The sequence below is a fragment of the Scyliorhinus torazame genome, chromosome 3, assembly GCF_047496885.1.
Source record: "Scyliorhinus torazame isolate Kashiwa2021f chromosome 3, sScyTor2.1, whole genome shotgun sequence".
Classification (NCBI taxonomy): Eukaryota; Metazoa; Chordata; class Chondrichthyes; order Carcharhiniformes; family Scyliorhinidae; genus Scyliorhinus; species Scyliorhinus torazame.
The window spans coordinates 114960167-114973922 of NC_092709.1; the positions used below are offsets into that span (position 1 = coordinate 114960167).

A 13756-nucleotide genomic window follows, 5' to 3' on the forward strand; every position below is an offset into this window, starting at 1 on the left:
TGCATATAACTGTGGTAAACCATGTTATTGTGTTCATTGTATTATATTCACTGGGCTGTGTTGTACATGCCTGGGCTTGTCCCGGCTGGCTCTGCCTGTGGCTCCTCCCCTCAGGGCTTCTGTATAAAAGTGGCAAGTCTCCGCCTCCAGACCCAGGTCGGATCCAGAGGCAGGAGGCTTGCTGTTTCGTGTATTAAAGCCTCAGTTACATTTATCACTTGTCATCTATTATTGATGGTGTATCAATTTAATACAATAAACAGCAATCCTCCTGCCTCTGGACACGAACTGGCCTGATCGCTTGCACCTGGACCCACAAGCAGCTAACGCTACAGAGACTTTTGAACACTGTCTAAGCTGCTTCGAGGCCTACCTCGCATCTTTCAACGAAGACTTCACGGACCTCCAGAAGAAGCAGACCCTCCACGCACGGGTGAGCTCAAGAGTCTTTAAGCTCATCAGAGACACCCCGTCGTACGCGGAGGCGATAACGCTGCTAAAAGGACATTATGTGAAATCCGTCAACCAGGTATATGTTAGGCACCTCTTCGCCATGAGACTCCAATGCCCTGGGGAATCACTTGCGGAATTCCTGTGCGCCTTGCGCATCCTCTGTCGTAATGTGACTGCCGGGCGATATCGGCTACCCAGCACGCGGAGCTGCTGATCAGGTGCGCCTATGTCGCAGGCATGCACTCGAACTATATCCGCCAGCGTTTATTAGAAGGGGGGACACTCGGCCTCCCAGAGACAGTCCAGCTCTCCATCTCACTGGAGGTGGCCTCCCAGAACATGGAGGCCTACACCTCCAACCGCGCGGCACCTTCGTGGGCCTCATGGGCGCAGCCATCAACCGACCCGGGCGCGATGCAAGCCTGTGCTGCGCAGCGGCCCGCCAATGCCGGAGGCCCGAAGTGCTACTTCTGCTGCCAGGGTACTCGCCCCCGACAACGCTGCCCGGCACGGAACGCTACTTCAGGTGAGCGGCGTCAGGAGGTGTACATCAGACCGGAGAGTGGCGTTTGTGTAATGAGTGTCTGGATGGCGGCGGCATTGCTTGTGCGGTCATGAGAGCCAGCACGGGAGCCTCCGGCGGTGCGGGAATGTCCATCTCGGTTCCTGAGTTGGAGCTAGGCAGTCCTGTTGGCTGACATAAATGCTGCAAATTCCGCGCTCATAAACTACATATTGCTGTCTGATACCAGAATTGACTGTACCTTTTCTACCACTGGGTGCAAGCCATGGCTGTCTACGAGGTAGCCGAGGTACACTACTTCGGCAAAGTTGAAGACATTTCTCCTGTTGGAGACGGACGCCAGCTTCCTCAAAACGCCTCAGCAACTTAGCCAGGTTTTGTAAGTGCCCCTGGTCGGACTTGCCCGTGATCAGGCCACATAAAGTAGGCCTTGCAGGATATTCTCCATTATGTGTTGGAATATTGCACACGCAGAGGAAACCCCAGAAGGCAGGCAGGTGTATCGTTCATTCATTCTCTGTGTTCATGGTTATAAAGGGCCTGGACCCGGGGGCCAGGACCAACTGGAGGTAAGCGTGACTCATGTAGAGTTTCGTAAACGTCCGACCTCAGCTGCACTTCGCATAAAGATCCCCAATCGTAGGGACTGGATAACGGTCCAGTCGAGACACACGGTTGACCACCATCTTATAGTCGCCACACAGAAGTACTGATCCACCCTGTTTCATGATCAGGATGATCAGCACCGCCCAGTCACAGAACTGCATTGGACGTATGGCACCCAAATTCTCCCTCCGGGCCTATTCAGTGTCCACCTTGGGTTGTAAGGTGTATGGCACAGGCTGGGCACAGAAATACTGCAGTTGAGCAATTGGGACACGCTTATTCTGGATACAGGCCCTTTTTATGGCGCCCAAGTCATCCAAGAACACTGATGGGAATTTTATCAGAATCCCTTCAGGGCCATGTGGGTTCATGTGGCCCACTGCCAATCTAACCACAGGTGGTATAACCAGTCACGCTCTCAACAAGCTCGGACCGCTCCCGTGAACCACCACCAGAGCGAAGTTTGCAGATTGTTGACCATACTTGACCGGAACATTTGAAGTGTCTGTTATTGTCAGTGGTTCCCGGTATAAGTGGCCAGCCTTGCGTTGGTGTCCAACAGGGTCAGCGATAGAAGGCCAGACCAGATGTGATCAAACTTACGGCACCTGACACTGACACTGCTGCCCCAGTGCCGAATTCCATGCAGATTGGGGGCCCATTAATTTTCAGGGAGATCCGATTGGGGCCACTTTTGCCGTGGATGAGGGCCCCCCCGGTCCTCCAGGCATGCCCAACCCTTGCCTCCGCCACCTGTCCTCCATCCACTGGCTGCACTCGCGGGTTGTCCCTGGTTCATCCTACATCTTACAGCCCCTCTTGGTCTGGTCCCTCCTCATCCTCATTCTCAGAAGAGGCTGCATGTCCCTCCTCCTCCACCTCCAGCACATCGCCCCATTGCTGTGCCAGGTTGCTGAGGGCACAGCAGACCAGCACAAAGCGGGTGACACTCTGGGGGGTGTACTGTGGTGCACCACCAGGGCGGTCATGACGGTCCGATGCACTGCTCAGTGACAGCCCGGGTGGCCACATGGGCCTAGTTATATTGGGTCTCCACATAGGTCACTGGCCTTAGTACTGGCGTCATTAGCCAGGTCCTCAGGTCCTTATCCCAAAGAACCATCCCGTCACCCTGGGGTGTTGTTCAAAGACGCCGGGGATCTCTGACTTCTCCAGGATGTATCTGTCATGCACACTCACTGGGAAGCATGCACACACATGCATGATCTGGAGGTAGTGGTCGCACATAAGTGGAACATTCTGGGAGTGGAAGGGCACTCCCTGTTGACACAGTATGCACAAGGCAAAATCAGTGGAATTAATTACTCCCTGGACTTGGGGTATCCCGGCAATGGTGGAAAACCCTGCTGCCCTGTCATCTTCGGGGCTTGGTCCAGGTCAAATTTTATGTAGTTGGCTGCCTGGGAAAACAGGGCATCTGTAACTTCACATATGCACTTGTGGGCTGTAGCGTGAGAGATGCCGCACAAGACCCCGCTCGCGCCCTGGAATGTACCTGAAGCATAGAGATTCAGGACCGCGGTGACCTTACGGCCACCGGGAGTGGGTATCCTCCTCCTCCACATGATGCCAATGACATGGCACAGGTGCCACACCGTTCTCTTGTTGAGGAGAAGCCTCCTGTGGCACATGGTGTCTGACATCTCCTCAAACGACCAGTGACGCATAAACACCTTGGGCCGTTGCCGGCCTCCTCCTCTGGGTCCTTCCCTTGCCTGGTGGGTGGCCGGGTCCGCAGGATAAGTGGAAACTCCTGCCTATGGGCTGCCGCCTTGAGCCTCCATCAATGCTGCTGCCGCTGCCTTCTCCAGCCACTCGGCCTGCCACCAGCATCGCGAGGGCAGCTGCTCCGGAGTCTATGATAACATCCATAATGTGATTTCTCTAAGGAATTGGAGCGGGTGAGAGATCAATAATCAGTTATGGCTTCCACCCCAGTACTCTTGGGTCCCCAAGCCGCCCCCACCCTTATATTCCCCACCCCGCCTTCTCTCACGATGCCATCCAATGAGCTGGTTGTGTTGGGGGACCCCGCCTTGCACACGCACCCCTGGCTACAGCAGGGGGCCCTGAGCACCTGGTCGTGAGGATATCCTCAGCTGTGGGGTGTTTGATTGTTGGCTGCTGCCTCTATGATGCTGATGCCTCCAGTGTCCAGGCCTCACAGTCTGATTGGGATGCTAGGCAGTAGCAACAGAGCATGTGTAACCATGTGAATCCACTTTGAGAGCTGTAAAGTGCTCGTGTAACAAACAACGCCCATTAGCAAAAGCCTCCAGCTGTGTAGCCAGAGGCAGCCATGGTCAGTGGGAGTTCAAGTGACCTTCACCATATTACTATAGATAGGGCTCTGCCCTGGGTGTATTCGGTGGGACGGACAAGCAGCTGAAGTTGGCCCTGTTATGGGTATACACAATCCAGGGATGGCCTGTTGGACCCACAGGCACTGAGTCTCTCACCCCTCTACCCAGGGGCGACCCCCCACTGATGGACCCCATTCCCCTCAACCCGGCCCGTCCACCCCTGGGGGCTCCCCCACCCCCGAGCAACGAGGCTCCAGCTCCAGAGCTCCTGGCTCAATGCCTGGTTTCAAAGATGGCTACTCAGCTCCTTCAATCCCCCAGCAGCCATTTTGCTAGCTCCATGTTTCTCAATATGTGTGCTGAAGGGCGTCCGCGTGACCGCTCTCTGGGGAGCCGGTTAGATCACAGGAGGCTGTTAGATGGGGGGTCCCGTTAACGATACGGAGATTGGCCCCAATTGGTGTTAATTGATTTCTTGCCACATCTAGGGGGGATCCGGAACCTGCCAATGGGAGTGGGTCGGTTGGATCGGAAAGCGATCGGCGTCCGGCATGGATCCCGATTTCGGCATCTCCTGCGATCTAATGGATCCGCGCCGAGTGCAACACTATATGTGCAAGAATACATTATCACTATATAACATTGATACCATTTTTAGACCCCATAAGAAATACCTCTCTAGCCATAGCAATGTTGAACTGAACTGATCCTCTATTCAAGGGGAGAGAGGTGTTATGATGGTGGAGGCAAGTGAAGCTGTTTGAAAACATGTTTATGTGTGTATGAAGCATGATTTGGAGTGATGTAACCATCTGCTCAGCTAGAAGCACATGTAAGAACAGTCTCGCAATAAAGCAACAAGTACAATGTCTATGCTGACTCTTCAACTGCAACTGAGTTTGTATTTATTTTGGCACAGGTAACGCAAGACAGACTGCCTCTGCCTCCTCTGAGGCAACAGTGGGAAAACTGCGTAGACGTGCCTGAAAATGGACAGCACCGCATCAGGCAGATCACTAAGTGGGTCACTGTGGTGTTATGTTGATGCACACTGTAGCTTTCACATTCTGATTGTGCCATGCAAAGAGAGGCATTTATTGTTAAATGGAAATGCAAGATTTGATTACTTTGTGCAAAGTGGTCAGCAGGTCATGTCTGGTTTAGCTAGCGTTATCCATATAAATGTTGGCAGAATGCAGGTATTATTCTGAGGGGCCAACATAGCCAGAACAGAAGCAATGTGCCAACAAAACGGTAGTGCCTGACTAAATGCTCCAGGCAGTAATTTTTTACACAGAGGGTTGTCATAGGCTGGCAGGCATTATCCGAAAGGGGAGTAGAAGCAGAATTAATTGCAACGTTTGAAAGAGAATTAGGTGTGAACTTGAAGATAAATAGTTTGATAGGTCTATGAGTAAAAAACAGGGGTGTGGGAATAATTGAATAGCTTTATCAAAGTGCCTGCATGGTTACAATGGGAAGAATTGTTTCCTTCTCTGCTGTTTTATTCCATGATTCTATGAATTTCCGTGGGAATATTTGGTAAAGAAAACAATACAATTTTGAACAATTTATGAGTGTGTAAGTTCCATCTTCTTCAATGTTATTTCATCACAGATGGCTCGGTGACTAATGTGTGTTTATTGACTTCTCCTGTCGTGTGTTATGCGGGTCTAATATTCAATCTCCCATGCAATACTTACAGCATCCTTCAATTGGAACTGATATGCTTTATGTAATTTAGAATCCGAATAATTTACACTGCTGAATGTGAATATTCCTGCCTGAGCTTTATTTATTTCTATTGATCAGGTTTCAAGAGAAACAGGATGGAAGTAACGACCAAATGTTTGCCTTTGGCTGATGTTTAATTTACCCAAAGAATCATAGCTCCTTTTTTCTTATCTATCATCTTCTCTGCTATTGATTAATTCTGTCTCTGAGTATGGCAGAAAAAACACTCAGTTACATCATATGACAGGGACATAAATGACTGTAGAATCTGGAGAATGTGTGTTATACTGTTCAGTGCTGCATCATTTTACAGTGAGCAGGCACAGCTAGCTGTTGCTTATTTGAGAGTCTCAGCAGATTCTTCAAGCAAATCCCAACTATGCAGAGAACCAGGACTTTCAAATCTAAATAACAGGAATACATCAATACCACTTCAATGATGGGTAAGTAACTGTAAATCACAATACAGTTTACACCTGTGAGATTATTAATGGTCTTATCACAATCTTTCGGACTTTATGTTGCATATCTTGTTTGCTTTCTTGCTGCAGCCGAATTCTGGAGCTTGTTTCTCCGGAACCTAAATGATTTCTATTTGTTCTTTAATGGGTATACACATGGACTTGCAATTTCCATTTTATAATCTTCACTAAAATGACAGGAAAAACTCACGCTCAAAAATACAATGCCTTTGGGCAGCTAAGAATGCTGTTATAAACCTGATATGATCCTGATTTGAGTAGAGGGAGACGTTGCTTTTTATAAATCCCTGTGTTGTTGAAGGTGGTTGCTAATTACTTCTGGTGCATTGGCTACAATTATTGTCTTGTTAATAAAAAATAATATTTTTGCAGAAGTAGATTTGGGAATATAATGCACAAATTCTATGTTTTTATTTAACATGATGACATGATGAATATTAATTTTACACAGATACTGAATAAGGATGACTTAATTTCAATGAGTTTTAATTCGCACGATGCAATACACTATTTTAATCTTTTGAACTTGTGGGATTGTGAATATACTAATAATTGATGTTTAACTGAATCACTAATCGTGTTGCACTTACAATAATGGTGCTTGTAAAGGAGTTAATAATATACTTAATGAGCTGGAATTCATGAAAGTAACTAAGCCGTTCTCTAATGAGTATGTTTCTGTTACTTTGCAGCTTAGTTGAATTGGGATAATTTTAACTTTGGTGTAAAATGTGCTCAAATTAACTCCACACCATACAACTCAGCTAAAGGTATCCCTTGATCATTTAGTTCCTTAGAGGTGACTCCACAACATTTTGCAAATAAAACATTTCTTCCTGTGTTGAAATTATTGTTTGTGGCAGCACTCCCCCTACCTGTCCATTTGAATAGTCATGTTGATGGCTCCAATATATATACACTTGACTCCAGTATAGGTTAGGCAGCTTTTAAAGTTGAGATGAGTTGACCTCACCCCTCAAAAGCCACATTCAAGAGATGTGGTACATTAAGGCAGCACGGTGGCACAGTAGTTAGCACTGCTGCCTCACAGCGCCAGAGACCCAGGTTCAATTCCAGCCTTGGGTGACTGTGTGGAGTTTGCAGACTCTTTCCATTTCTGCGCGGGTTTCCTCCGGTTGTTCCGTTTTTTTTCCACAGTCCAAAGATGTGCAGGTGTGGTGAATTGGCCATTCTAAATTGGCCCTTAGTTAGGTGGGGAGAGGGCCGGAGAGTGGGCCCAGGTATTTTGGAGTCCTAGTGCAGACTCAATGGGCTGAATGGCCTCCTTTTGCACTGTAGGGATTTTATGATTCTATGAACACTGCAATGGAGAGTACATGTAATTTAACTGTGTCTCAGATTGAACCTATCTTAACACTGATTGGATGGATAGTCAAGTTATCTTTAAAGTGTTAATTATTTTGCACTGTGGGTAATAAAGATAAGATGAAGTGTGCAGGCTTGACTGGACTTGAATAGCAAATATAAAGCGAAACGAATAATCAATTTTGCTTGCCTTTCCTTCCAAGTTCTTGTGCAGTAATGTGGAACGACCATATAAAAAAAAAGATGAAGGAGAGCAATAATGAAACAAGTTCTTTAACTTGCAACCTGACATTGTAAATTATGGTTTTCATGGCCTTGTGCCTCAGTCCCTTGTGCTAGCTGCATAATCAAGAATATTCTGTATAAACCCTAAAATGTAACTGGGTTGACTTTCACGTCAGGAACCATCATATTGTGAGGAACACACCGATTCCTGCCCTGAAACATGACTCATTTTGAGGGCTGGGCCTTATTTGGTTACTAATGGTGGACGACAGATACCATACCAACTCTCAGTAATAACTTGACATTCAGAGGAGGATGAAGAGGTTCCGGCAGCACCTCTGCGAAAAACGCAGCAATTGTGAGAGAAGGTGAGGGCCAGGGACAGGCTGACAACTCCCCAATTTGTATTTTAATTTCCATTTTTTGAGCATCCTGCAGCAGTCTCTTCAAGAATCATTGGTTAGACTACTCAATGTCTGATCCCAGTGGACAGAGCATGCACGCTTCACCCATTGATTCCCCAGAATGGTCCTATGTACAATATTTGACACCAATCGGCATATTACTCACAGGTGACTGGGCTGATCCAATGAAAGCTCTAATGAAAATGGCGGCCATACCAGTGACAGGAGCTGGAAGGGAAGTGATACACTGCCATTTTCAGCCGGTAACCACCCAGTTCCCATTGAATGGAGGACATGCAAATCAGTCCCAAAATTATCAAGAAGTACAATTGAAAAACAATTTAGGATTCAGAAGGTCAATATATAAAAATGCCTCGGAACATTGGCTGCATATGCTTGGTACTGCAATGCTGAAAAACTGTTTGCAGTTGTCAATGCAATGCGAGTTACACAAACAGCAACTAACAGCTGCATTCACTTCAAAAAGAGTTGGCCTGACACTTCATGGCCTGTACATTTCTGAGGGAAGAATTTCCAAAATTACACTGTCAGAGCAAACTGAGCCTGTCAGAAAATTGTATCAGGAAATGACAGCACATTCCTCACAGTGTTCTATCCAATAAAACGAACAGATTGAAGCTGCACTGCACCTTCACACTGTCAGCATACGAACCTGTTCATGTTGGAACCAAACAGCAGTATGCTAATCACGTTCCTATGGCATGCATATTTAGTCCAAGACAATTTGCCAGGCGTGTGATTTCTTAAACTTAGCCGTTTTGACGATGATATATCTTTTTGGCTAGTCCATTTGAATGTTGTTTTTGTGGGGTGTCCTCATGGTAACAGCATTTTAAATGTCTCCTGGCTCAGTATATTTCAGTAGTCCTTCATGCTGATCCTGTTCACCCAGTCACAGTGACTTAACATATTTTTTTTAATTTTGAAGTATTTCTTATGCAGCATTTACACATAGAAGCAAGCCACCCTGCTCCATGCAGGACTCCTTTCTTTCAAACTATTCCCCATTCCCTTCTCTCTTGTCTTTATCTAGCTCCTTGTAAAAACTAGCCACCTAAATTTCCTTGTGGAAGCAACTTTGACATTTTAACCACTCACTGGATTGAAGAAACCTGTCTTGAATTCCCAATTGGCTGCATTATTGACTGCCTTATATTTATGGCCTTTAGTTGATCGCTTCTGCCAGTGAAAAAATTGGGCAAAATCTTACCGGATCCCACTTGGTGGGAGTGGGGATGGGGGTGGGAGGAGGATGGACCATTGGCCACCCACAGAATAGAGGCAAGTAGCCAATTTTAATGAAGCGGCCCAACTGAGGCATTTTGACAGTGGCATAGTGGCCCCTGTTGCATGGAGACCACCAGCTGCCTGGAGGCGGTTTCTCAGAAGCTTCAGGGGGTGGTGGTGGGGGAGGAGAGGAAATGGGGGGCATTGGAAATAGAACCTCCATGGTGCAGGTAGGGGGCGTCTGACAGCAAATAACGTCCTTGCAGCCCCAATGCTACTGCTCTTGGGAGGGGTGGGGGGAGTGTGGACAGTGAGGGGGTGATGCGACCATCAATTCACACGAGACAGAGAGTTGAAGTCAACAGTGGCTTTAATCAACTAGAACAGTGCCTGTCTGCGACTGCTCTGCACTGAGAGCCGCCTACAGGGCAGCAGCTCTATATACCTCACCTCAAGGGGGCGGAGCCCACAAGGGCACCAACATGATACAAGCGGTGTAATACAATACAATGGTCCATAGGTGGAGCCCACAAGGGCACCAACATAGTACAATGCAATACAGTGGTGAATGGTTGCCATAATACATTCACCACATTCACCCCCTGTTAAAAAATTGAAGTCCAGCGGGGGTGAAGGGTTCACAGGTTGAGTCTGTCAATCGTGCGCTGCGATCGCCTGAGCTCTGGTTTCGCAGCGGGCATGGGTGTCGAACTCGTCGGTGTGGGCATGGGTGTTGAACTCGTCGATGCGGGCATGGGTGAAGAACTCGTCAATGCGGGCACGGGGTGGACTCCGGGAGCATGTCTTCTGGAGCTTCATCCCTGTAGGCTGGCGATGGGGAGGCTGGGGGTATAGGAGGGGGTGTGGAGGCCATGTAGGGGCGGGGGCACTGTTCGGTGTAGGATGGGAGGGTAGGGGATGATCGTAGGGGATCCTGCGGGTGGCAGGTCCCGGAGGGAGACCGTATCTTGTCGGCCGTCGGGGTGCGCCACGTATGCATACTGGGGGTTGGCGTGAAGGAGCTGGACCCTCTCAACCAGGGGGTCGGACTTATGGCTCCTCACGTGTTCCCGGAGGAGTACGGGAGCCGGTGTCTTCAGCCAGGTTGGAAGCGAGACCCGGAGGTGGATTTCCTAGGGAAAACAAATAGGCGGTCATGAGGGGTCTCGTTCGTGGCTGTGCAAAGAAGTGACCGAATGGAATGGAGCGCATCGGGGAGGACCTCCTGCCAGTGGGAAACTGGGAGATTCCTAGACCGCAGGGCCAGGAGGACGGCCTTCCATACCGTCGCGTTCTCCCTCTCCACCTGTCCGTTTCCCCGGGGGTTGTAACTGGTAGTCCTGCTCGAGGCAATGCCCTTCCCGAACAGGTACTGACGCAGCTCGTCGCTCACAAACGAGGAGCCCCGGTCACTGTAGACATAAGTGAGGAAACCGAACAAGGCGAAGATACTATGTAGGGCCTTAATGACGGTGGCTGCGGTCATTGTCGGGGCAAGGGTTTGCAAAGGGGAAGCGGGAGAACTCGTGAACGACGTTGAGGAAATACGGTTTGCAGTTGGTAGAGGGAAGGGGCCCTTTGAAGTCGATACTGAGGCACTCAAAGGGCTGGGATGCCTTCACCAGGTGGGCCTTATCCGGTCGATAGAAGTGCAGCTTACACTCTGCGCAGATTTGGCAGTCCCTGGTCATGGCCCTGACCTCCTCGGTGGAGTAGGGCAGGTTGCGGGCCTTGATGTAGTGGATAAGCCGGGTGACCCCCGGGTGGCAGAGGTCATTGTGGATGGCCCGGAGCATTGCGGATGGCGCTGGCGCATGTGCCGCGGGACAGGGCATCTGGGGGCTCATTGAGCTTCCCAGGATGATACACTATATCGTAATTTTAGGTGGAGAGTTCGATCCTCCTCCTCAAGATTTTATCGTTCTTGATCTTGCCCCGCTGTGTATTGTCGAACATGAAGGCTACCGACCGTTGGTCGGTGACGAGGGTAAACCTCCTACCAGCGAGATAGTGCCTCCAGTGCCGTACAGCTTTCACAATGGCTTGAGCTTCTTTTTCAACTGAGGCGTGTCGAATCTCAGAGGCGTTGAGGGTACGGGAGAAAAATGCTACGGGCTTGCCTGCCTGGTTAAGGGTGGCGGCGAGGGCGACCTCTGACGCGTCGCTCTCCACCTGGAAGGGGACGGACTCGTCCACCGCGCGCACCGCGGCTTTTGCAATATCTGCCTTGATGCAGCTGAAGGCCTGGCGGGTCTCAGCCGCCAGTGGGAAGATGATAGCTTTGATCAGTGGGCGGGCTTTGTCCGCATAGTTGGGGACCCACAGGGCATAATAGGAAAAGAACCCGAGGCATCTTTTCAGGGCCTTGGGGCAGTGGGGAAGGGGGAGTTGCAGGAGAGGGCGCATACGGTCGGGGTTGGGCCCTAAGACTCTGTTTTCCACGATATAGCCGAGCATGGCCCAGTCTGGTTGTGCGGAAAACGCATTTCTCCTTGTTATAATTGAGGTTGAGGGCTTGGGCGGTTTGGAGAGGCTTCTGAAGGTTGGCGTTGTGGTCCTGCTGGTCGTGGTCGCAGATGATGACGTTGTCTAAGTACGGAAACGTGGCCCGCAGCCCGTACTGGTCCACCATTCGGTCCATCGTTCTTTGGAAGACCGAGACCCCGTTGGTGACACCGAAGGGGACCCGGAGGAAGTGGAAGAGGCAGCCGCCTGCCTCAAAGGCCGTGTAGTGGCGGTCTTCCGGGCAGATTGGGAGCTGGGGGTATGCGGACTTCAGATCCACCGTGGAGAACACCCGATAGTGTGCAATCTGATTAACCATGTCCGCTATCCGGGGGAGGGGGTACGCATCGAGGTGCGTATACCGGTTTATGTTTTGGCTGTAATCTACAACCATCCGGTTCTTTTCCCTGCTCCTGACGACCACCACCTGGGCTCTCCAGGGGCTGTTACTGGCCTCGATGATTCCCACCCGCAAGAGGATACTGTACCGCCTGCTCCTGGTGGCGACGGTATACAGTCGGCGGGGAGATTCGTGAATAGCGGGGGAGGGTCAACCTTCAGGGTCGCGAGGCTACAAACGGTGAGGGGAATAGGGGCCCGCCGAACTTTAGGGTCAGGCTGCTGAGGTTGCACTGGAAGTCCACTCCCAACAGAAGAGGAGCGCAGAGATCAGGGAATCATATAGTTTAAAGTTTGCGTATTCGACGCCCTGTATCGCGAGGTTCGCGACAGTGTACCCCCGGATCTGCACTGAGTGCGATCCGGAAAAAAGGGAGATTGTTTGAAATGCGGGGGAGATTTGGAGAGAACAGCGCCTTACCGTGTCTGGGTGTGCAAAGCTCTCCGTGCTCCCGGAGTCAAACAGGCAGGGCGTTTCGTGCCCATTGACCCAGACGGTCATCATGGAGTTCCTGAGGTGCTTTGGGTGTGACTGGTCGAGGGTGACCGTGCCGAGTTGCGGGTAGCCGGTGTGGTCAGAGGGGGTTGGGTGGTCCCGGGATGGCTGCTCCCGTCGGTCGCATGTGTCGGGCGGCATTGAAGATGGCGGCCCCCGTCAGTTGCAGGTGTCGGGCGGCGATGAAGACGGCGGCCAAGATGGCGGCCCCCGTGAGTCACATGTCTTGTGTAGAGTCGAAGATGACTGCCCCACGGACAACATGAGGCTGGTGACGCGTCTGAAGGGGGCGGAGCCAGCAGGCACGCAGCCACGCTGCGAGGTCAGCGGGCCTGTGAGTCTGAGAGTCGGGCCTATGATTTGGAGGACTTAGTCCTGGCCAGGCAAGCTTTAGCAAAGTGTCCTTTCTTGCCGCAGTCGCTACAGTTCTTGTTCCGAGCTGGACAACGCTGCCTGGGGTGCTGTTTCTGGCCGCAAAAGTAGCAGGCCAGCCCCCCGGGTTGCTTCAACGGAAAGCGTTGAATCTCTGAAACGCTACTTCTAGGGAGGTGGCTAGTTTTACCGTCTCTTCTAGGTCGAGGGCGCACTTCTCGAGCAGGCGCTGTCTGACGTAGTTGGATCGGACTCCAGCCACGTAGGTGTCCTAGATCGCGAGTTCCATGTGTTGCGAGGCCGTGACGGCCTTGTAGTTGCAGCTTCGCGCGTGGACGTTCAGGTCGCGTAGGTACTCCTCCAGCGATTCCCCGGGGCATTGGCGGCGAGTGGTGAGGAGATGCCACGCAAACACTTTGTTCACCGGCCTCGCATATTGCTGCTTCAGGATCGCAAGCGCGTCTGTGTATGTGGTCGCCTCCTCGAGTTGTACGGAGATTCGATGGCTCACCCGGGCATGGAGGAGGCTCAGCTTCTGTTCGTATGTGATGGAGGGCGAGGAGGAGGCGGCGAGGTAGGCCTCGAAACATCAGAGCCTTTGGCTTCCGCGGCCTGTGTGTCGAGTTCCAGTCGGTCAGGTTTGAGGGCTGCTTCCATTG

General features: G+C 50.7%; 1 protein-coding gene across 1 annotated transcript in view; it reads left to right on the plus strand.

The window, feature by feature from the left end:
• The first annotated feature begins 258 nt into the window (after nt 1-258).
• The window catches only part of LOC140408653 (E3 ubiquitin-protein ligase MARCHF1-like), a 1031995-nt gene continuing 1018497 nt past the window's right edge, over nt 259-13756 (plus strand). The window contains exons 1-3 of the mRNA XM_072496141.1: nt 259-979; nt 4826-4926; nt 5954-6083. The gene's annotated coding sequence lies outside the window, so the exon portion shown is untranslated. The remainder of the gene's footprint in view (nt 980-4825; nt 4927-5953; nt 6084-13756) is intronic.